The 23,072-nt window shown below is 46.0% G+C and overlaps 1 long non-coding RNA gene across 1 annotated transcript in view; it reads right to left on the reverse strand.

Annotated features, from left to right (window-relative positions):
• Positions 1-308: 308 nt before the first annotated feature.
• The window catches only part of LOC128340966 (uncharacterized), an 87,142-nt gene continuing 64,378 nt past the window's right edge, over positions 309-23,072 (reverse strand). Inside the window, exon 3 of the long non-coding RNA XR_008314113.1 lies at positions 309-1,918. This is a non-coding gene — a long non-coding RNA (uncharacterized LOC128340966). The remainder of the gene's footprint in view (positions 1,919-23,072) is intronic.

The following is a 23,072-nucleotide window of genomic DNA, read 5'->3' on the forward strand; positions in this document are numbered from 1 at the left end:
ATAATCTCAATCAGCATTCTATAATGGAAAGGCTTTCAGACAGATATACAGAGTAATTGGCTACTCTCTTGTGGCTCATCCTCTAAGCTTTACAATAGTCCAATTAAAATTTAACATTGCAATAGTGCCGTTATTTGGTTTCTATATGCATCTGTCAATGTTTGTACAAATCCTCCTTTGAAAACAGTCACCAAACCTGCTTAGAATAGCAAAATTATTCACTGATACATTGTGATACATGTGTGGGTCAGGCTTTATAGTCAAATGCCTTTTAATGAAACATAATATAGCAACAAAAGACAGAGTGCTGTCACTTAGAGACCAATTTATTGCAACATTATTTATTATTTATTTATTTAAAATATTTTTATACCACCCAAAACCCATGTCTCTGGGCGGTTTACAACAAGATAAAAACAAAAGTAAAACATTAGTTAAAAACAAAAACAAGAAATTTAAAAACAGAAAACAACATGAGCTTTCATTGGTTACACAACCCACTTCGACAGGTGCATGAAGAGATGTGATGGTGCATGCCAATCTCTAGGGAGATGCAACATTCTTTGTCTTTTGCTGTTGCAAATTAACATGTCTTTAATAAATCTATATAGCAATCATCCACATTTCTTAATCAGGTATAAGTGGTGAAACAACCTGCATATTCATATCTGCCTCTTTATGTTCTGGGCAGAGCAGTGGTTCTCAACCTAGGAGGGCCTCCTGATGTTGCTGAACTACAATTCTCATCATCCTCAGCCACAATCAATTGTAGCAGGGGCTGATCAGCAACATCTGGAAGCCTCCAGGTTGGGAACCACTGATGTTGAGAACCAAGTTTTCTACATAGACTTCTGGGCTAGCAACTAAACTGCAAACTAGCCAATCAACTGAATCAATGGGCAATTTTATCATTCCACATCCTTCCATCCACCCCACTAGGGAGTATAAGTTGAGGGTATTCACAGTGGAGGACTGGGAGCAATACTCCTGACAGTGTTCTCAGTACAGCAGTCACTAAACATTCAAAAATTAGCTTTCTGGACAGGTTCATGTTGCCAGAGGTCAGTAAAATAAAGGTTTAGGTGAGGAAAGGGTGGAAGAAAAGGGGGCAATTATGAAAGCAGAAGTAATTCTTCCCATTTCCCTCTACAGCTTCTCATACTGAGCTCAACTGTCATGAAGCCAACTGGAAAGTGAAGTGGCTGCTATATCTTAATTTACAGTCAGTGCTGAGTTGCAGACACTGCTTGTGTTGCTCTATGAGCATCACCAGTACGATCCCTGGCACCAGCTGGCTGACTTCTGTGGGCTGTCTAATGGAGACATTCCTCTTCCACATTTGTAGGTCCTTGCTGTTATTCAGTACTCAACAAGCAAGTTCAAAAGACTTTCATGATACACAAGAAAATCTTCGCCACTAATTCAGACTTGAGAATAAAATAATTGTACAGGTATGTAAGACTTGGGCTACAATCCTACGCAAATGTACTTGGAAGTAAGCCCCATTCAACTCAATTAGACTTACTTTTGAGGGATCATGTACAGGATTGCACCATTTCTCTAAGAAAGGGATTCATCATAAGGCAAAAAATTGTGTTGATGGACTTTTACTGAAGAAAACATTTCATACACTGACTTCTAATATTCCCCATGAAAAGTACAGGGCTCAAACTTGAACAGCTTCAGAGAGAAAGGGAAACATCCACAGTGGTGTCCATTTCCCCCAGTCCCCTTCTTCTTCCTCCAGCCCACCAAGTCCCTTGAAAAGCCATTTTCAAGGATTGAGAGGCTCCTGCCATGGGTATGAGATGAGGCACACATGGAATTCCAGGAATCTGAGCAGAGCATCCTCCTACTGTGTGCAGAAAAGATATCAACCTGGTTTCCAGGATTTCCAGCTTTTGGGGAGGCTCAGAGGCTGCAGGGAGGAAGAAGAATGGAGAAAAATGACTTTCACGTACATTCTGTTGTGGATGCCTCTCAGAGCTTACAACACATTTTAGTTCACCATTAATATATATGCCACTGACTTCATTTTGACCTGCAATAATGTAACTGAATAGAGCAATAGGTAATTCTGACTGTAAAAATGACAGTGATGTCTCTGAAACATGACATGCTTATACATGGTGCATTGTGCATGCAGCATGGAGCAACTAATGCTGCATCTGTGCACCTGCAAGTATATTTAAAGTTGTCAACTAGGATTCAGTAAAGTTCATTCATTTATGCAGTAGACAGCCTCTTATACCACTCTGCTTATTTGCTGCTCTCAAATACATTAAAGGAGAGATGGGAAAATGCATCATGAAAAATGGGGAAAGGAGGATGAAAACAGCAATTGCATAGATGTTAAAATGATTCTGGGAGAGAATTTAAATAAAAATCTTCAAGTCTCTCTGTTACCTCAGTGATTTGCCCCTAAAATATTTTTTTAAAAATGCATCTGTGGTGGTGAGGTGGGGTGGAATTTAGTAAAAGATTGTATATACAATTGCCCAATATTATTTGGGAACAAACATATCCAGCTACATTCTGGGTTTTCTCAGAGTAATTATTTACAAAAAGGCTATTAAAAAGTGGAATGACCAGACTCAGCTTTGAAGAAGTGGATAAAAGCTGCCACTATTTTGGCCAGGCAATATAAACTACATGATGAAACATTTGCAACAATGGGCACTATAGACAAAAGATACTGAGATGACAAAGATCTCCTAGCCAAGACCAGACGGAGGAAAAAGCAGAGGTAATAAAAGATGCTAAGTGAATCCATGAGGGAATTTTGAGGAATTCCACAAGACAGAAATGGACAAAAAACGTAATTCTCCACAGCAGGGAAGCTTTGGACTTTGCTCTAGTAGGTTAGACAGTACCAAATTACACTGAATAACATTCACTTCCTTTTTCTTACTTAAAAGATGAAAGTTTGCCTTGCAGATTCTGTCTTTTCCATTGTAGGTTCAGTTAGATCTTACAAAATGTGCTATCAATCTATTTTAAACTAAACTGCTGACAGATCTAGAAAGAAAGCTATTTAATTTGCGGATTACTGATACTGGTCCACATCTTGCACAGCTGTAGGAGAAAGGAATAAAGGCCTCCCTCACAGTGCGGCTGGTAGTGAAGGCTTCTTCTGCAGTCAAACACAGGTGGAGGAACCAGTGGCTGATGGAGGCTTGGTGGGGGGTGGGCAGAGTATGGCTTTAAGCCCCAGTCAACGTTCCCGCCACCACTACCTGGCATCCCATGCAGGCAATGAGCCACACACACACCCTTCACTGCTCAGCTAGCCAAAGTACTTGCATGGCAGCCACTTGGGGGGTCAGTACAGCTGCCATGCAAGCACATCAAGTGAGTGGTGGGTACATGGCTTGCTGCCCATGCAGGATGCTGGGCAGCAGCGGAATAGTTTACCAGGAAAGTATATTCTGATTTCCGCTCTGTCCCCCACTGCCCAAATCTCCACTGGGTGGAGGGGGAAGCAAGGGCTGCATGACCCTCATGGATATATTTCTGCAAGCAAAAAGAACTTTTGGAGAGAAGGGGGGAAAGTGAAAAGCATTTCCTTCTCACCTGTGCTTCACTGTAGAACAAACCTTCAACATAGGTGTGCTGTAAGTTCTCTGTGAGGGTGCAACCCTTCTGCTTTCTTGTGCCTGCACAACATGTGAGCCACTGGCATAAGCAATATTTCATCAGCCAAGAGGAGCAATGTACATTTCTGGCCAGTGTTGCCATCCATTTACACTGCATTACTTTTGATGGGATGGATCGGGGCATAGCTCAGGGAGAGGGGGCTCGTGTTCACCCCTCTCTCCAGCAGCCCCTTGGAGTGAGGCAGATAAGAAAATATCTTATTTGGATATTAGCGGGGGGGGACGCAAGAGCTGGGGGCCCCACGTTCTTTGAACCCATTTGCTCAATTATAGCTACACCCCTGGGATGGATATCTGGATGCACACCCCTATCCACATTTTGCCCAATCCAGAATTGGGGAAATCAAGCATCAGGCTGGTTGTACCAGCAGTGAGGATGCATTCCTTCTTACCTACCAACATCCACACGATTGCTAACAATTTGTACCTTAACACAGGAGTGTTTGTGTGTGGGTGTCACCAAAAAAGTAAGTGCACTTTTGCTAGGAACAGAGGCACAAAACTATTCAAAATGTTCAGCACTAGTCCTGACATTTCTTTCTTCTGGTGCATACAAATGAAACACAGACAGGGCCTAGAAGTGTAACACTTAGACAAAAACAAAGAGACTTGCAACACCTTACAGAAAAACATGTTTACGTAGCATGCGTTTTTTGTGGAGTAGTGTCCACTTCATCAGATGTATGAAGATAGATTAAGTGAGCCACAAAAAGTAATTAGTAATCCGATTAAGTAAGCCACAAAAGCTTATGCTGCAAAAAAAAATAGTTTTTAAGATGCCACAGAGACAATCTCCATAAGACAGGGTGAAGTGGTTGCCTCAGATGCAGGAATGGCACAGAGGGGTGGCAAGAGTTGGACCCCTGTCACTATGGCACCCATCCCATGATGCACTGGAGCCATCCTTCCTGGTCCTACTGTTCATTTTCCCATCCTCACCTCACTTCTCCCCGTCCCCCATTGACCTGAGCTAGGAACATCCCTGCCACTATGCCTGGCTTGGTGGCATAGTCCAAGCATGCTTGTGTGTTCTTGCCACTGCCTCAGAAGCATGGCCTGAGAAGGTTTCAACCCTCACCCCAGATGGAGAGGGCGTCATCACATTATCCTTTGCTTCAGGCAGTGATGTGTCTTGGACTGCCCCTGAGATGTCACAAGACTCTTTATTGTTTTTACTGCTACAGATTTACCCAGTGCACTCTCTCTGGAAGTAGTTACTATGAAAAATATTAGTGGTGTGAGCAACAGTGAGAGTTTTATTTATTATTTATTTATTTATCATATTTTTACACCACCCAAAACTTTCATCTCTGGGCGGTTTACAAGAAGATTAAAAGTAAAACATTAATTAAAAACAAAACATTTAAAATCAAGAAATTTAAAACACAATTTAAAAATTTAAAAACAATATTCTAAAAACAACATTAAAACAATCAAAACAATATCAGTTAAAAGTCTGGGTGAAGAAATGCATCTTTAGAGACTTTTAAAAAGATGTCAGAGATGAGGAGGCTCTTATTTCACTAGAGAGCACATTCAAAAGCCTCGGGGCAGCAACGGAGAAGGCCCATCCCTGAGTAGCCACAATGTTCTTCTGATGTCTACTTAGAACAAACAGTTAGTCTCTATGCAAAACTCCTGCTAACTTGGCAAAGAGGCACCTTTTAATGTGGCAACTCTCTCTATTTAGCAGGGGGAGAGTAACTGGCCCTCTCCACCCCCAGCACGGTACTTCCAGTGACTGTGGCTGGTGTCTATCTTATGTTTCTTTTTAGATTGTGAGTCCTTTGGGGACAGGGATCCATCTTATTTATTTATTATGTCTCTGTATAAACTGCCCTGAGCCATTTTTGGAAGGGCAGTATAGAAATCAATCGATCAATCAATCAATCAATAAGATATAATATAATAATAGATACTAGACAACAAAAACATTAAGAAATCAGCAGGATAATATCTCAATGTCCAAGGACACCAGTGCTGACCTGAAAGGACCTTTCATTGCTCCAGCAAAAATGCTGAGCTGTTTGTTGCTGACCTGTTGTTCCTCCAGCATAAACAGAGACTCCAGCAGGAAACTGCTAAATTAGAATTTATCAATGCATTTGAATACACTGGTTTAGGTATTAATCAAGACTATGGATTTTTCCATAGGCTCAGTCAGGAATTCACTAGTGGCCTTAGCAAGTCACTGAGCTGCCATATGGGGATAACAATACTTACCTTACAAGATTGGTGATCATCTGGTTTGGACAATCATCCACCATCACATGCAATAATGACTCACTGAGAGCGCTCCCACCCTGACATCACCCGTGGATGACCTGACACATTCTCAGGGTGTCCTTTAATCGTGTGAGAAAGATGCTCTTCTAAATCACCTCTCTACATGTGCTCCAAAATCTTGTTTAAAGAGAGTTTTAGAGGACATAAAGAATGGAAATTCAGATGGACACCACTGTTCTACAGTTAAAGAATACGGATGTGCATAAAACTGGTTTGCCCAGTTTGGTTCGAATTTGAACCGGGTTTGAACCAGGAGGAGGTGGTTTGGTTTTGCTCGAACCACCCTGTGGTTCGGTTCGAATTCAAACCTGTTTTGAACTGGTTTGAATGGGTTTGAACCTCAAAAAGTGGGTGGGGTGGTAGCTGGCACCCATGGGTACCTGCCACCCAAACCCCAAAGCAATCAGATTTGTTATGAATTTTTGAAATTAATTTTTATTTTTTTCTCATAGGCTATAATGTTACTTGAACCAGCCCATTATTCCCTATTGTGGAGCACCCATGGGTGCCAAAAACCACCCAAACCCCCAAGTATTTGGACACACCTATGATTTTTTATGAATATTTGAAATATTTTAATTATTTTTCTCATAGGGTATAATGGGACCCAAACCAGCCCATATCCCCTATTGTGGAGCACCTAGGGGCACAAATGAGGGGTGGGTGGTAGGCACCCAGGGGTGCCTACCACCCACAAAATCCCAAAGCAATCGGACAGTCCTCTGATTATTGGTGAATTTTAAAAGTATTTTTGAATTCCTCATAGGGAATAATGAGGATTGCAGCAAATGTATAGTTTCATGTCAGGGGGAAAGGGCTGTCCTAGAGCAGAGTGTGGTGGGTGATAGTTCCCAAGGTGGGCAAGGAAGCTATCAGAATTATTTGAATGAAATTGAGCAAAAGGCTGATTTTTAAGTGATTTTTGAATTTTGCGCGTCTTTAAGTTTAGCAGTGAGAGTGGATTCATGGTTTGTCATTGAAAAACTAATATGCTACCAAAGAATCTACACTCAGAACACTTCAGAAACAACAAAGCCCACTACCCCTTGCTCTGGGCCACCCCGGCACCCCCCAAGTGCAATTATGGGGATGCTGAAACCTCCATTCTTCCCTATGCAGAAAAACCTTAAAGCCACTTATGGGGTGCTGGGGTGGCCCAGAGTGGTGGAGGTGAGGTGAGGGGGATGTTCCAGAGGGGATTGAAGCGGGAGGAGGTCCAGCTCAGAGCAGGTCGTATGGCACATATATGCACACACGTGATGTGTATGCTTTGGTGGGAGACCAGTTCTCATCAGCTTGCCAGACCAGGGGCAGGTGGGTGTGGAAGGGAGGGTGGAAGGGTGATGAAGAGGATGGAGGGACGGATGAGGGGAAGGAGGGAGGGTTGGGGGGGAGGGAATAAAAACATGTAAACACATACAGACAGACAGGACACTACAGCAAGCATCCACACACACACAGACAGTACTACCATCCACCCGCACAGACACAACAGAAACAGCCTACCAACCCCACACATGATTTCTTTGATAACATATTTTTGAAAATCAATCCTTTTTTGAGTAATAAATTAATTCATTTGTTTACAAGTATGATTTTCAATATTTTTGGCGGGTTAACATAACATTTTTTAAAAATTCTATTTACATATTCATTTACATATTCATTTACATATTTACAGAATGTGTACCCGCCGCTGCCACTGATAGTCTAGTATTTTTACGGAGCTGTGCTACTTTTAGGTGTGTGTGCCGTGCCCACGCCAGCTCCCCAAATGCTGACAGGTAGAGATAAGGTCTTGTGGTCAGCACTGAGTTTCTTTTTACGTGGGTGTTGCATAAATGTTTGGCCAGTCGTAGCACTAGTAGTAGTGTGGGCACTGCACGCAGCGACTTGGCTGGCATGGCTCAGCATCTGTCACGTCAGCTCAGCTAGAGGTGGAAGGGGAGAGGGTAGGGATGAGTGCAGAGGATAAGCCAGGCAAGTGACCAACCATGGGGCAACCACGGTAATCATTCACCCAGCTCAACCTCCAGCTCGGGGTAGCCCAGAAGGAGAAGACTGACCTTAAGGAAGACCAACTGCTCCACCAGACCTGCGTCCAACCGGGAGCGAGAGGGTGTCACCACGTCCCCGGCACATGAGAACACCCGCTCGCTCTGGACACTGGTTGGGGGGCAGGAGAGGAGGTGCACAGCAACCACCGCCAGGTCCGACCAGACTTGGCAGCAGGTCACCCAGAACTGTGCTCAGTCCATCAAGCTGTCTTCCTCCACAGGCTCCTCCAGGTACTGGGCAACGCATTGCTCAGCACTGGAGGGGGGCCTGGCAGGTCGAGCCTCCCGCACACCAGGCAAGGCGCCAAGGCACACCTGCTGAAACCACTGGGTGGATTTCACAGTGGGAGTAAGTGGCTGCTGCGCTGGCGCTGCTGCCTAGGATGCCATGCTACTGGACTGGGAAGAGGAAGGGGTAGAGGAAGCTGACACCGCCCGGCCGCCCACTACACTGCTGGTGGTGGATGCGGGTCGGTCGGTGGGGGGTGCACCCACACCACTGCCACCCTCCTGGTCCCTCCTGGTCCTAGCAACCTCCTCCTCCCTAACTTTCTGGACCAGAAGGTCCCTCCACCTGGGCAAGTCACTGGCACTCATGACATTGCTCTTGATGGCTGGGTTGCAGAGACAAGCGAGGACATACTCCTCCCTGCTTCCCAACTCACCAACTAGCCACTTGGCCACCCCAGGCTTCAGCCTTTCAGCCAGAGCATGACCCTCCGGCGTGGTCAGAGAAGCCTGGCGTTCGCCCATCAGCTTCTCCAGACCCAGAGCTGTGGGCAGCGCCTGGCTCAAGGGAGTGGTGTCACCACACAAGCCCTTTGTGTCAAGCTGGAAGGGCTCGAGTGCCGACACCACCTCGGACATCTGCTTCCACTCTGCATTCGAGGGGTCACAGACAGCCAAGGACTCATCCCTCGCCAAGGTGCCAAGGGATCTCTCCTGCTCCAGCAGGCGCTGGAACAGGAGGAAGGTGGAGTTCCACTGCGTCTCTACATCCATAGGGATGAGATGGCGAGGAAGCCCGAGGTCATTCTGCTTCTCGTGAAGCAGACGCCTGGACTTTTCGCTGCGGTGGAAATGGCTGGCCAGTTTGTGAGCCCTCTCGACAAGCGTGGCCGTGGCAGCAACAGCACCTTGAAGGGAGCGGGCCTGGCCCTGGGGCGCCTTCAGCTCGTTAAGGCCAAGGGCGTCCCTGACAGCCAGATGGAGCATGTGTGCCATACACCATATGTTCACACAGCCCATGACTGTCTTGACAGCGGCGGTAACGCTGGATCCATTGTCAGTGCCAATGAATCCCCGGGAGAGGTGTGGACACCCATCAACCCACTCCTCTATCTGGCGGTCGAGTACGGCCACCACCTCCTCCATGGTGTGCCTCGTGTCCATCGTCTCCACATGCATCGTCTCCACATCTTCATCTCCACATCTTCTCCACCCAGAAGCAGCACCCACGGAGGTCCCCTCACTCTCCGGGCCCCACCAGTGGGCAGTGAGGGCCAGGAAAGCAGCGTGCATCCCACTGACACTGGTCCAGAGGTCAGTCGTTAAATGCACGCTGGTGCCAGCCGGAGCTGCACGCAACCCAGCTGACACAAGCTCCCTGCACCGGTGGTACAGGGAGGGGACTACGTTCCAGCTGAACGTGGTCCTTGAGGGGATGATGTAGTCGGGCACAAGGTACTGGAGTATCCGGCGGAAGCCGGAGTTCTCGACCACCTGAAATGGCTGGTCTTTGGTGGAAATAATCTCCCCTATGAGGCGGGTGAGGTGATGGTCCACAGCTTGCTGCCTGACACCTGTGTCCACCGCTGGACTGGCAGTGTAGCCTGCTTTTTGGCTGGCGCAGGCACACTGCCCTTGTCCGCCCTAGTGGCAGGAGCACCAGGCGCACTAGCGCTGCCAGCGGGGTCAAGGAGAGCTGGGTGATGATGGTCCATGTGTTTCCACATGGGTGTTGTGCCCAGGTGCTTGGGATCCTTGCCCTGACTGACCTGTACCCTGCAGTGGACACAGGGCACAAGGTTTGGGGCATTTGGGGGGATCTCAAAAGGCCGCCAGACACCACTGTCCTTGGCCTCCCGCGTCCTGGGCGCTGTCTTAGGCCTCTTGCTGCTGGGTGGCTGCAGTCCTTGGGGTGTGTGTGTGTGGCTGCCGCTGCCTGCCCACTGCTGCCACCCAACCCCCTTCAGCCCTGCGTGGAAGAGGAAGGGCCCAGCTCCACTGGCAGAGGAGAGGCAGACCTCTCTACTACCTCAGCAGACCCTTCCTTTTCATCGGAGCCAGAGTGGTGGGACCCAATACCGCTGGATGCCGCCACAACTGCCCGGGCTTCATGAGGGGGGGCCACTGAGCAGCGAAATGATAGGAGGAAGGGCCCCAAGAGGGAGGGAGAACCTGGCTGCATCGCTGCCAGCCGTAACATCCTCCCTGCCCTCTGCCTGCTCCCCTGCACCACCAGTCTCTTCCACCACTACTGGCAGAGCCCCAGCAGCACCTTGCACTGAGGGACCCGCCACAACCTTAGTGCCTCTGCCTCTGCCGGCAGCAGGCTGGGGAAAATCTAGCCTCTGGACAAACCCCTCAGCTGGGGCAAAGAATTCTGCAATGGGGAGGACTGGGGTATCCTCAGGCTCGTCCCCACATCCTCTCCTTCTCTGCCCCCAGCCTCTCCCACCTCTGCCTGGCAACCTTATGCGAGGCCTGGCCTGAACATGGCACTCGCATTGCTCAAACATAGTAAAGGTGGGAGACTGTATGAGAAAGGCCAGAAAGGGACAAAAAAGGCCAATTAATTGGGAGGCAGGAGGGATTTTTTTAAAAAAGCCAATTAGGAGGAAGGGAAGACTTTCATTGGGGGGGAGGCCAACTGAGGTGAGGGAGGGAAACTTTTGGTTGAGTTGGGAAAGGCAGTTAGGTTAAGTAGTTCCTGGGGGGGAGTTTTTTTTATTATGGGTAAAATAGAAGGGGGGGGGGTATTAGGACACAGCACCTACCGAGGAGGGACAGAGTCAAAGCTTAGGGAACCTGAAAATCAAACAAAACCCTTCTTTCGTGAAAAGTATGGATTAAGATTGGGGGGGGGGGGGCAAATTAATTACTAAGGTACCTAGCCTATTTTAAAAGAACCCTTTAACAAAACCCACCCACTCCACCCAAAGCAAGCAAGCAATACATACAATAGCAATCATATAATAACAATAGCTGGTGGGGGGGCGGGCTGCAGAAACAAGAAATGACCTGCAAAATAAGCAACAATTTCTTCAACAACTTGACAGTACATCTCAAAATATCCCTCCCCACACCCAAATGTGGGGGTAATCTAGCAGGGAGGGGGGTTCTGGGAGGAAGGGGGTAGCAGGCCCAAGAGGGCACAGAGAGAGGGGTGAGTGGGGGTAATCTAACAGGGAGGGGGATGGCAGGAGGAAGGGAGCAGCAGGAGTGCCATGGGGGGCGGGGTACCAGGACCCAAGGGGCACAAAATCAGTTAACCAACAACAACAAAACCCAGGAATGAATGAGCAGCAAAGCAAGGTACAAAAAATCAATGAACCAACAGAACAAACAAACTCTTCAATAATATGATGGATAAGAGAAATCAATCAAATCAGAGCACACACAGAAGTTAATATTTTTAAAACAACCAAAATTCTTCAAAAAAAAACACAAAACCCCAAGCCCAGGCAGGCAGCAGCAGACGGGGGGGGGGTGAGTGGGAGAGGGGAATCTGGATGGGAGGGGGGATGGCAGGAGAAAGGGGTCAGCAGGACTGGTGTTGGGGGGGGGCGGAACCCAAGGGACACAAAATCAGTTAACCAACAACAACAAAACCCAGGAATGAATGAGCAGCAAAGCAAGGTGCAAAAAAATCAATGAACCACAACAGAACAAACACATTCAATAATATTTTTTAAACAACCAAAATTCTTCAAAAAAACCAAGCCCAGGCAGCAGGGCCGGCTCTAGGGAATCTGGCTCCCAGATGCAACACTCTGTTGAGCGCCCTTAGTTATCGTGAAGAATAAAAATTCGAAATACAATTCGTGTGTATTCAAAATTTAATACACAAAGATTTTATGTAATTATGTACATAACATAATGTACATAATTAGTTGACTCAGCCTTCCATCCTTCCGAGGTCGGTAAAATGAGTACCCAGAATGTTGGGGGAATATGCTAAAATCATTGTAAACCGCTTAGAGAGCTCTGGCTATAGAGCGGTATATAAATGTAAGTGCTATTGCTATTGCTATTGCTAACACTGTATATAATATGATTATGTATTTTTATTATTATTATTATTTTATTATTATTTTGCATTTATATCCCGCTCTTCGTCCAAGGAGCCCAGAGTGGTGTACTACATACTTAGGTTTCTCGTCACAACAACCCTGTGAAGTACAGGTGAAACTCAAAAAATTAGAATATCGTGCAAAAGTTCATTAATTTCAGTAATGCAAATTAAAAGGTGAAACTGATATATGAGATAGACGCATTACATGCAAAGCGAGATAAGTCTAGCCTTAATTTGTTATAATTGTGATGATCATGGTGTACAGCTCATGAGAACCCCAAATCCACAATCCCAGAAAATTAGAATATTGTGAAAAGGTTCAACAGTCTAGGCTCCAGGTGTCCCACTCCAATCAGCTAATCAATCTATAACACCTGCAAAGGGTTCCTGAGGCTTTAAATGGTTTCTCAGTCTGGTTCATTAGGAATCACAATCATGGGAAAGACTGCTGACTTGACAGTTGTGCAGAAAACCATCACTGACACCCTCCATAAGGAGGGAAAGCCTCAAAAGGTAATTGCAAAAGAAGTTGGATGTTCCCAAAGTGCTGTATCAAAGCACATCAATAGAAAGTTATGTGGAAGAGAGAAGTGAGGAAGAAAAAGGTGCACAAGCAGCAGGGATGACCGCAGCCTGGAGAGGATTGTCAGGAAAAGGCCATTCAAAAGTGTTGGGGACTTTCACAAGGAGTGGACTGAGGCTGGAGTTAGTGCATCAAGAGCCACCACACACAGACGGATCCTGGACATGGGCTTCAAATGTCGTATTCCTCTTGTCAAGCCGCTCCTGAACAACAAATGTCAGAAGCGTCTTACCTGGGCTCAAGAAAAAAAGAACTGGTCTGTTGCTCAGTGGTCCAAAGTCCTCTTTTTTGATGAGAGCAACTTTTGCATCGCATTTGGAAACCAAGGACCCAGAGTCTGGATGAACAATGGAGAGGCACACAATGCAAGATACTTGAAGTCCAGTGTGAAGTTTCCACAGTCTGTGTTGATTTGGGGAGCCATGTCATCTGCTGGTGTTGGTCCACTGTGCTTCATTAAGTCCAGGGTCAACGCAGCCATCTATCAGGAGATTTTGGAGCACTTCATGCTTCCTTCCGCAGACGAGCTGTATGGGGATGCTGACTTCATTTTCCAGCAGGACTTGGCACCTGCCCACACTGCCAAAAGTACCAAAACCTGATTCAATGACCATGGGATTACTGTGCTTGATTGGCCAGCAAACTCGCCTGACCTGAACCCCATAGAGAATCTATGGGGCATTGCCAAGAGAAGGATGAGAGACATGAGACCAAACAATGCAGAAGAGCTGAAGGCCGCTATTGAAGCATCCTGGTCTTCCATAACACCTCAGCAGTGCCACAGGCTGATAGCATCCATGCCACGCCGCATTGAGGCAGTAATTGCTGCAAAAGGGGCCCAAACCAAGTACTGAATACATATGCGTGCTTATACTTTTCAGAGGTCCGATATCGTTCTATTGACAATCCTTGTTTTATTGGTTTCATGTAATATTCTAATTTTCTGGGATTGTGGATTTGGGGTTCTCATGAGCTGTACGCCATGATCATCACAATTATAACAAATTAAGGCTTGACTTATCTCGCTTTGCATGTAATGCGTCTATCTCATATATCAGTTTCACCTTTTAATTTGCATTACTGAAATTAATGAACTTTTGCATGATATTCTAATTTTTTGAGTTTCACCTGTATATTCTTTAAACTAAGGTTTAACATATAAGTAAGGTATTCATTTCACAGCAATTCAATGGCCAGCAATTCACAACCACAAAATCCTTTTTCCTCTCCCCAATATCTTATCATTGAAACTTATACAAGATCACACACAGGCTTTTTTCTTTGTGCCAATTAATCTCAGTTTTGTGCATATATTCATGATTGAGCAGGCAAAACACTCAAAATAGTCCTTGCTCCTTATTTTCACCCTTTAAAAAATAGTCCCTACCTATGCCTGTAAATTCTACTCAATTAACTCAAAATAATAATCATACTGAAAATTAAATTGAACATTATACTGAATTAAGCAACTAAAACATACTGCATTTTTGCATTTTTGCCCTGGATTCTACAGGCACTGCATGTTTTGCATTCAATACTCTGCCATCCCCAGAATCACAGACAGAGAGTGATTCCATGCCTGGTATCTCCCCATTTCACAAAAAAATCCCCCATAAAGCACCCCTCCATTTCTGCTTACTGTTTTTGAAATAGGAATGATAAAGGATGTTTCCTCTTTGAAATGAGACTGTGCCTGTGTGGTCTTGCTCCCCATGTCTCCTTTCTCCTCACTCTGATCTGAAGAGCCTCTTGAGGAGTGACTTTGTGCATGTACAGAGAGTCTAGCCCAGACTCTAGCAAGCAAGGGGAGGAGGAGAGCCTCTCTTTCTACGTGCATCTGGTCAAGTTTGTTTGAGAGTCCCTTTGCAAAACAAAGAGAGTCCCTTTGTTTTTACTTGATGACTCAGACTGAGCAGAACAAAGGGAAGCTGAGTCCACCCCCCACCTCTGCTTAGTCTGTCTATCTTTGCAAACTGCAATCCACTTGTAGTATGCAGATTCCCTGAAAGAGACAGGTAGGCGCTGCGGGATACAAAGGAGAGGGTCTGAGCTTTTCTTCAAGTTCCATCAGCAGCAGTACCTTCCCAGCCCAGTAGGTGGCGCCCCGATGCAATGAATCTGACGCTTCCTTGCAAAAGCCGGCCCTGCCAGGCAGGCACCAGGCACAGACTGGGGGGGGGGCAGTGGGGGGAATCTGGATGGGAGGGGGGACTCTGGATAGGAGGGGGGATGGCAGGAGGAAGGGGGCAGCAGGAGCAGGCCCAGAAGGGGCACACAAAAATCAATAATTAAATCCACACAGTAATAAATATATAACAGCAAGCAATAATCAGGAATCAACAATCATCAATAAAACTAAACCCAGCAGAAGAAAAACAGAGAGGGAGGGGGTTGCAGAGGGGCAGATGCCAGATGGCACAGGAGGAGGAGGTCAGGGGAGACCAGGCCAGGCTGCAGGGCCTAGGCACCGAGATGGGATCCAGGCAGGAGATGGGATGGCAGGGAGGGAGGCAGGAACAACAAGAATTTTTTTAAAAGCACACTAAACAAAGAACAAAATCAAAGCAGAAATAAATCAGCAGAGAAAAGAGATGAACAAGGAGAGAGTAAAATTAATGAAATCAATGCAGATGGATGGGGTGGGACGGGGGGAAGGGCCAAGGCCTAGGGCCCTGGCCAAATAATAAAGGAATGAAATAATGAATGGATGAGAGGAAGACAACAGAACAACAATAATAGATGGGGAAAGAAGCTGTAAAGTACACACAGACACAGGGCAGAGAATGGACAAAAGAAAGAGCAGGAGGACAGACACAGTCAAGGACTGACACAGACACCAGCTAGTCAGCACAGCAAGTTCCAGATGATCCCACAACTGCAGCCAAAGAGAATTTTCCAGGCCACAGGCTTGGTTTAAATAGGTTTGAAACTCCCTCCTTTGGGAGCCCCTACCTTTGCACACACACCCCAACCCCAAGGCCAACAGGGTGCCAGCTCTCAAACAATGGCACAGTCAACAGCCTACCAGAGCACAAGACTCATTCTGGCCAATCAAATGATCAATAGCCCAGCCAATGCAAAGTCTGAAAAATAGGCTCACAAAATGGAGGCCAGGAGCAAAAGTGAAGAATGAAGCACAAAATGGAGGACAGACACACACAATGTCTTTTATAGACCCTAGGCATAGAATGGCACATCCGAACCGGTTCAGATTTGGTTTGAACTCGGACCAGAAGGGCAAAACTGGAGCCCTGTCTGGTCCGAGTTCGAACCGTCGAACTGAACCGGTTCGAACTCAAACTGGTTCAAATTTGAAACGGTTCGCACATCCCTATTAAAGAATGTCCCAAGAGCATATTGGGACTTCTGCCAGTAATATCAGGGCACGTGGACTCTTGGCACATCCCCAACATTATTGTGTGTGCTAGCAGACAATCATCCAAACCAGCCCATAGCAACAGTAATACCCACTTACCAAATATTTACTTATCAACTAATTCTTATTGTTGTAAGGATAATGCAAGACAATATATGTGAAGCACTTTAAACACTTGAAAGCACTATTCAAATGCTAAGTATTATTTTTAGTAAGATTGCCACAAATGTTACTATTGTCAATAGACACTATGCTTATTTCTATCCACTTGAGTTTTGAATAGAAATGTCACAGAACTTGAGCATTTCATGCCATTCTGATCCCAATGTTTGTGTGTGTGTGTGCATGTGCACACACCCCAACTGAGGAGAATGTTCCATGCATCTAAGCTCTAATCCATGAATGCTGATTACTATAACAAATTTGTTAGTCTTTCAGATACCACAAGCCTCATTGTGTACATATGATTTGGAGTTATTGGTATGGGGCCATCTGAACCATTTAGAAACAGAAACATGGCGGGGGTGGGAGAACAGGAGATGAGCAGATTTTCAAAAATAATTAACAAGGGAGAGGCATACCACAGTTGTCAAAAAGGTACTAATTTTAGAGCCAGAATGGTTACTCTTTCTGAAAGCAACAGACTTGAAAAGTCAGAAATTGCTGAGAGACTCCAGAATGGTGTTCAAAGTGAAGGGTCTTAACTGGATCTTCAACAGCTGGCATTAACAGCAATATGAATATATAAGCATTATTTACATACTGTGTTCAACACATGCAACAACTATGTTCAACAACTATGTTCAATGCACTTTCAGTGGTACACTTCCTATCTGTAATAACATGTATTTGAGGGACCCACATGCATGTTCTCACAACACGCACACAATGCACAAACAGTGTGTCTGAATGGGACCCTAGAAGCTCAGAAAAGGAAGAAAGCTGGCAGCCACTACTGTACTCACAGCCAGATTCACATTAGAACAAATACTGCCCAGCCCACAGAGATCTATGTGGAAGTGGGGGTGGGGATATGAAATCTAACCAAACTATTATCTGACAAGTCTAACTACAGTTTCGCCCAGCTGTGCTCCTCAAAAGTGCAATATTCTCCCTAGGAGCCACACTCTAATGAAAGGCTACTGGCCATGGATATGCTCAAAAGGAGACACAAGATATCATATTCTAAACAAATGGCATTAAATATCTGGAAAATCAAGTTAATGTATCTTTTTCAGGTGGCTGAAGCTGAACGCTTAAATGCTGTGCTGTTTTTGTTTTAATAAAGTAAGCCAGGCAGGCTAGATCATTTTAAATCATAAAGTACTATGAAATAATTTAATCTATAAATAAGTGTGTGACATTTTCTTTTAGTCTTTCAAGTACTTTATTTCAGTTTCTCAATAGCCTGAAAACAAAACAACTTCTTAGCCATATAAAATAAGATGCTGGTGATGTGTTGCCTTTTTAATATGATCCTATTTAAGGAAGTAGGACCAGTTTTCTAGTAAGTACAGTAATATAGTTGAGAGGAGGAAAAAGAGTGATTGCACGAAACAGCTTTATAATGATGCTTCTGGGTTGAAAGAAAGATAGTCAGGTTCCCAGCATTGCAAAGGTTAATGGAAAGACTGGAATTTGGGCTGGCAGCTGACAGTTCAGTGACATATACAGATTCATTTCTGACCCAGTCCATCACCCCTCATTGCAATTTCTGACTGGAGAATTGCAAGAAGGGAAGCCGCACTTCACTGACTCCACTGTCAGTTCCAAACAATCATATATAGATTCAATGGCAAAAAGAAACTCCTACTAAGTGCGGAGAGGCAATTTAAATGCCAGAAAGCAAGGAAGTGCAAAATTTGAGGAATTTCTTCTACTCTCAGTACCTATCATGGTAGCCGCCATGATATCAAGAAGGAAATGGAACAGTGATGGTATCAGACCCTATCCACCTCCAGCTCAGTACCTCCATTGACTGTTGCTGGTGTCTATCTTATGTTTCTTTTTAGATTGAGAGCCCTTTGGGGACAGGGATCCATCTTTTCTTATGATTTATTATTTCTCTGTGTAAACTGCTAACTGGACAAAGAGGCACCTTTTACCATGGTGATTCTCTTTATTTAGCAGGGGGAGAGTAACTGGCCCTATCCACCCCCAGCACAGTACTTCTAGTGACTGTTGCTGGTCTGTGTCTTATGTTTCTTTTTAAAATGTGAGCCCTTTGGGGACAGGGAGCCATCTTATTGTTTGTTATTTCTCTTTGTAAACCGCCCTGTGCCATTTTTGGAAGGGCGGTATAGAAATCAAATTAATAATAAATAAATAAATAAATAAATTAAAATAATAATAATAATAATAATAATAATAATAATAATAATCAACCACCCTGAACCATTTTTGGAAGGGCAGTATAGAAATCAAATGAATATATACATAAAATAAATCAAGGACTGGTATTAGGGATGTGCAAACCGGCTTGACGTCGAACAGGATCGATGTCAAGACAGTTTGGTTCAACGGTCCGGGGTCAAACTGAAACATCCCATTTGGTCCAACCCCGGACTGAACACCCTCTGACTGTTTGGGGGTTTGCAAACTTTTTTTTTTTTTTTTTTTAATTCTGTATCTTTACTCCCTTTGGGGAAGTTCCTTGAGGTGGGGGAGTGGGGTCTGTGGAGGTTCCCCCTCCCCCCACCGGCCTTAATGCAGCCCGAACTGGCCCGTTTGGCCAGCTCTTTGGTCCATTCGGGCCTTCCTCCTCAGCACGGTGGCCATTTTGGATTCCACTCTCCAACTCCACACTCTCCAGAGACTCTCCAACCCCACACTCCTCCTGCATTCCTGTTCTTTCTTTCAGGCAAAAGTGACATCAGACATGGTATATGGTTTTCCTCCTTTTGTATTCACATTCCCCACCTGTTCTTTTGCCCCCCTCATAGTTTTTATTACACAGCATTCCCCCAACAGCATTACACACAACCCACTTAACAGGCCTGTCCTTAGGGTGGGGCAACTGGGGCCAACGCCCCAGGCCTCACACCTGGATAGGCCCCGTGGGGGAAGCAACAGCAGCGGCACCGAACGTCAGTATCCAAGTGAGCGGCGAGCAAGCCTGGCCCTCCACTCACTTGGCAGTCACTGTCAGTCTTGCATGGTGCCACCGACATACTGGGTCTGGTGGTGGGTTGGGTAAGCTGCCAGCAGTAAGCTGCCTCTCCGCCCACTCTGCCCAGGCAGCTTTGTGTGCGGTGGCAGCCACCCCACCAACCAAGCATGTACTGTCTGGGGGCAGGGGGCTCAGAGCGAGTGTCAAACAGCCTGCCTCTTGGAGCAGCAGGCAGCTTTGCATGGTGGCACCCAGTGTGGCAGTTACGGAGCTGCCAGCCACACCCTGGCGTACGGGGGGGGGCCTCCAAGAAAACAGCCTGCCTTTCCGCTCTCTTGGCAGCAGGTAGGCAGCCTCATGTGCTGCCTGTACTTCCTATGATGTAGTGGAAGGGGTCGCTGATCTGATGATGCAGCTGCTCACCTCTCTGCCTTTGGCAGAACCAGACTTGAGAGTTGCGAGGCACAGAGAGAGACAACCTGTTTTGAAGACTTCCAGGGACTCTGTCTTCCACCTTCTTGCTCAGGGTAACACATTCTGCTCCTGTCACTTTGCCTTGGTCTCTCCTTGCCCTGAAGCATCTTATGTACATGTACATTCTAGGCACTGTGCCTAGTTCCTTTAACCTCTCCTCCTAGATCCTACCCTCTGTGATCTCCCAATTCTTAATCTCTTTCCCTACTTGTCTCTGAAATGTCCTGGATTTGTGAGAAAAATTCCATCAAACATCCAATAAAACAGATATATATTTCCCTGAGCTGTGGCTCTTGCTTCCCCCACCTCCACTCCAGTATCCCCTCTGCCTCAGTTCCTCAGTGTCACGGCATCGCTGCCAACCACCTTGGGTGGGGTGGGCTCAGAGGTGCACCTAGGTAATTTTGGAGCCTGGACTTTGAGACCTTTGCAGGCCCCCTGCCCTACAACTTAAACATCATCATGCTCTACCGGGCGATCACCCTGGACACAGTAAAGATGATTTGGGCCCCCTCAGGGGCTGTGGAGGCCTGGACTTCAGCCCTGAAGTCCATAGGTAAGAGCACCTCTGGGTGGGCTACACAGAGTCTCTGCAGCTGCACATCCTCTGCTCTAGCTCGGGTCCTTCCTCTTTGAGCCTCACGCTAGGGAGAGTCTACGGGAGTCCCTCCAGCACCCCCTTTCCCCCGCCAAGATACTGTCAAAGAACCACCAGTTGCTGCTAGTTTCTTTGGCATGAAGGTGCAGGGAAGGGGGGGGGTGTTGTTTGAGTCCGCTGTGTCACTGCCAGCTTGTGCAGGGTGCATTTTGGAGGGTGTTCCCCTGTGTACGGCTGGATGTTAAACAAGTTTGTTGATGCTCTCAGTTGCAACGCTCGCACTGAGACAGAAACCCTGGCCAGGTATCTTGGTGTGTGTGTGTGTTCCTTCCCACCTTTCTGTTCCTTGACTCCAGCTTCTGAGCGGTGATGGTGGCAGCAGTGAGCAGAAATACCAGGGAAAACACAGGTAGTGAAGCCTTGGAGTTTATAGAGTGCAACGCTTGCCCTTTCATCTCCCAAGGGGTCCCACTGCAGCTAGCCCCATTCTCCCCTTGGAATGAAGAGTATTTTTCGACACAGGCACAGACCCGGAAAAACTCCAGGCAGGCAAACAACCAGGGCGCTTAAGTTGAGCAAAGAGCCTGTGAAACGTGTGTTTGTGGAAGGAGAAGGTGCGTTTTGGGATAGGAGTCTCATTTTCTCTCCTGTGGGCTGACTGGGCTGGATCCTGGGCATATACATATGATGTGTATTAGACCAAAATGTTAAGGGCCCCCCGCACATGATGATTCGCCCCTAGCCCCGCATCCCCCTAGGGGCAGCCCTGCCACCTATGTAACAAACAAAGAAGGAAAAGAGAGGGACGGAAGCCCCTACCCACACTTTGTTGCTTTAGGTCCTGCTGTGGGAGACAGATTAGGGGATGCACAATTTTGTTGCCTCTCACTTGGGGAACAGCAGCAATTTATGTAGAAAAAGCATCCTCCAGCACATTCTGACACTCTTGTTGGGAGTTGCTGGCTACATTTTGGCATACTGCATGTTAGTCCTGCACTGATCAAGCCTTAATTCTCATGCAGTTGCATACATGAGTGCAAAAGGTTTCACACCTCATACGACAGCCCTAGATTCTTGTACATTTACAATAATTCTTCCACATCTGGCCACACTGGAACAACAGGCAGTAATTTAACTGGATGCAACATTAAAGGTTAATCTGATGTCCTCTCAATCTTATAAGAGGCATCAGTTCCTTTTTCCTACTGCCTGCATTGCCATAGCACATAGTTAATGGCTACCACATCTATTGCTCAGTCACATCTTCCTGATTTTTGCTCTTTAATTTGTTCTAACCCTTGCCTATGTTTTTGCACTGAATTTCTGCATTTTTGAAATGTCATTTAATAGAGACGCAAATGCACTTTATAATCATGCATTCCCAGATTATACATATGAGAACAATCTCAGAAGAGTGGTGCATCAGCTGGTAACCGTCAGGCTTTACTATTGCAATGCGCTCTACGTGGGGCTGCCTTTTTATGTAGTTCAGAAACCCCAGTTAGTTCAAAATGCGGCAGCCAGTTTGGTCTCTGGGCTAACCTGGAGAGACCACATTATACTTGTGCATGGAACTGGCTGGTCTGGTTCAGTTCGAGTCCGAACTGGACCTGAATCAGACTGGGCCAGTTTGGCCTGGCACCCCCTAAAACCACTCCAAGGTGGTGGGGTGTGTGTGTGTGTCCACGGAGATTCCCCCTTCCCCTCCAACTGCCTTCCCACCTTCAAAAACAGCTCCGTTTGGCCATTCTTCGACCCATTTGGGCCCTCCCCCCAAATGTCAAAAACTTCACCCTGGTGCGGTGGCCATTTTGGAGACCACCTTACCTGCACAATGGACCTCTGCATGGCCTGGTGGGGGCTTCTACTTAACCCCGAGCCTTCAATCCGAAACCTTGAGCCTTCAAACCAGTTTGGTTTCAAACTGTTTGCACATCCCTAGTTACCTTAGAGAGCGCCTTCTTCTATATGATCCCCAATGCACATTGAGGTCATCTGGAGAGATCCATCTCCGGTTACCACCCCTACATCTGGTGCCGACTCAGAACCGGGGACTTCTCTGTAGCTGTTCCAGGCCTGTGGAATGCACTACCAGCAGATAGCCATAGTTTGGGCTCGTTGTTGGCCTTCAAAAGAGCCCTAAAAACTTACTTGTTTGCCTAGCCTTCCAAGGTTTTTAAATTGTTCCTAATTATTTTTAATTGATTTTAAAAGCCTTTGAACTGTTTTAAATATGTTTTTCTGTTATTTTAAGCAACAGATTTAAATGGTGTTTGTTTTTGTTTTTTACTTGTTGTGCACTGCCCAGAGCTCTTGGGTGGAGCAGTACAGAAATGTAATTAGATAGATAGATAGATAGATAGATAGATAGATAGATAGATAGATAAAAGCATGATTAATCAGAGATAAGAAAGCACCTGAGAAATTCCTTTCACTTAGCTCTCTCCCACAACATTCTTATTTCATACTGTCTACAGAGTAGGAATGTGCACTGAACTGGTTCCATGAACATCAAAACGGTTCCATCCCTACTACAGAGGTCTAGCTAATACAAACTTTATATTTTGGCTCCTGAGAGGGCCTTCCCATCTTGTATCCATTCTCAGGTCACTGACAGCACCCATACCCTTTCTCCA

Source organism: Hemicordylus capensis, chromosome 1 (assembly GCF_027244095.1).
Source record: "Hemicordylus capensis ecotype Gifberg chromosome 1, rHemCap1.1.pri, whole genome shotgun sequence".
Classification (NCBI taxonomy): domain Eukaryota; kingdom Metazoa; phylum Chordata; class Lepidosauria; order Squamata; family Cordylidae; genus Hemicordylus; species Hemicordylus capensis.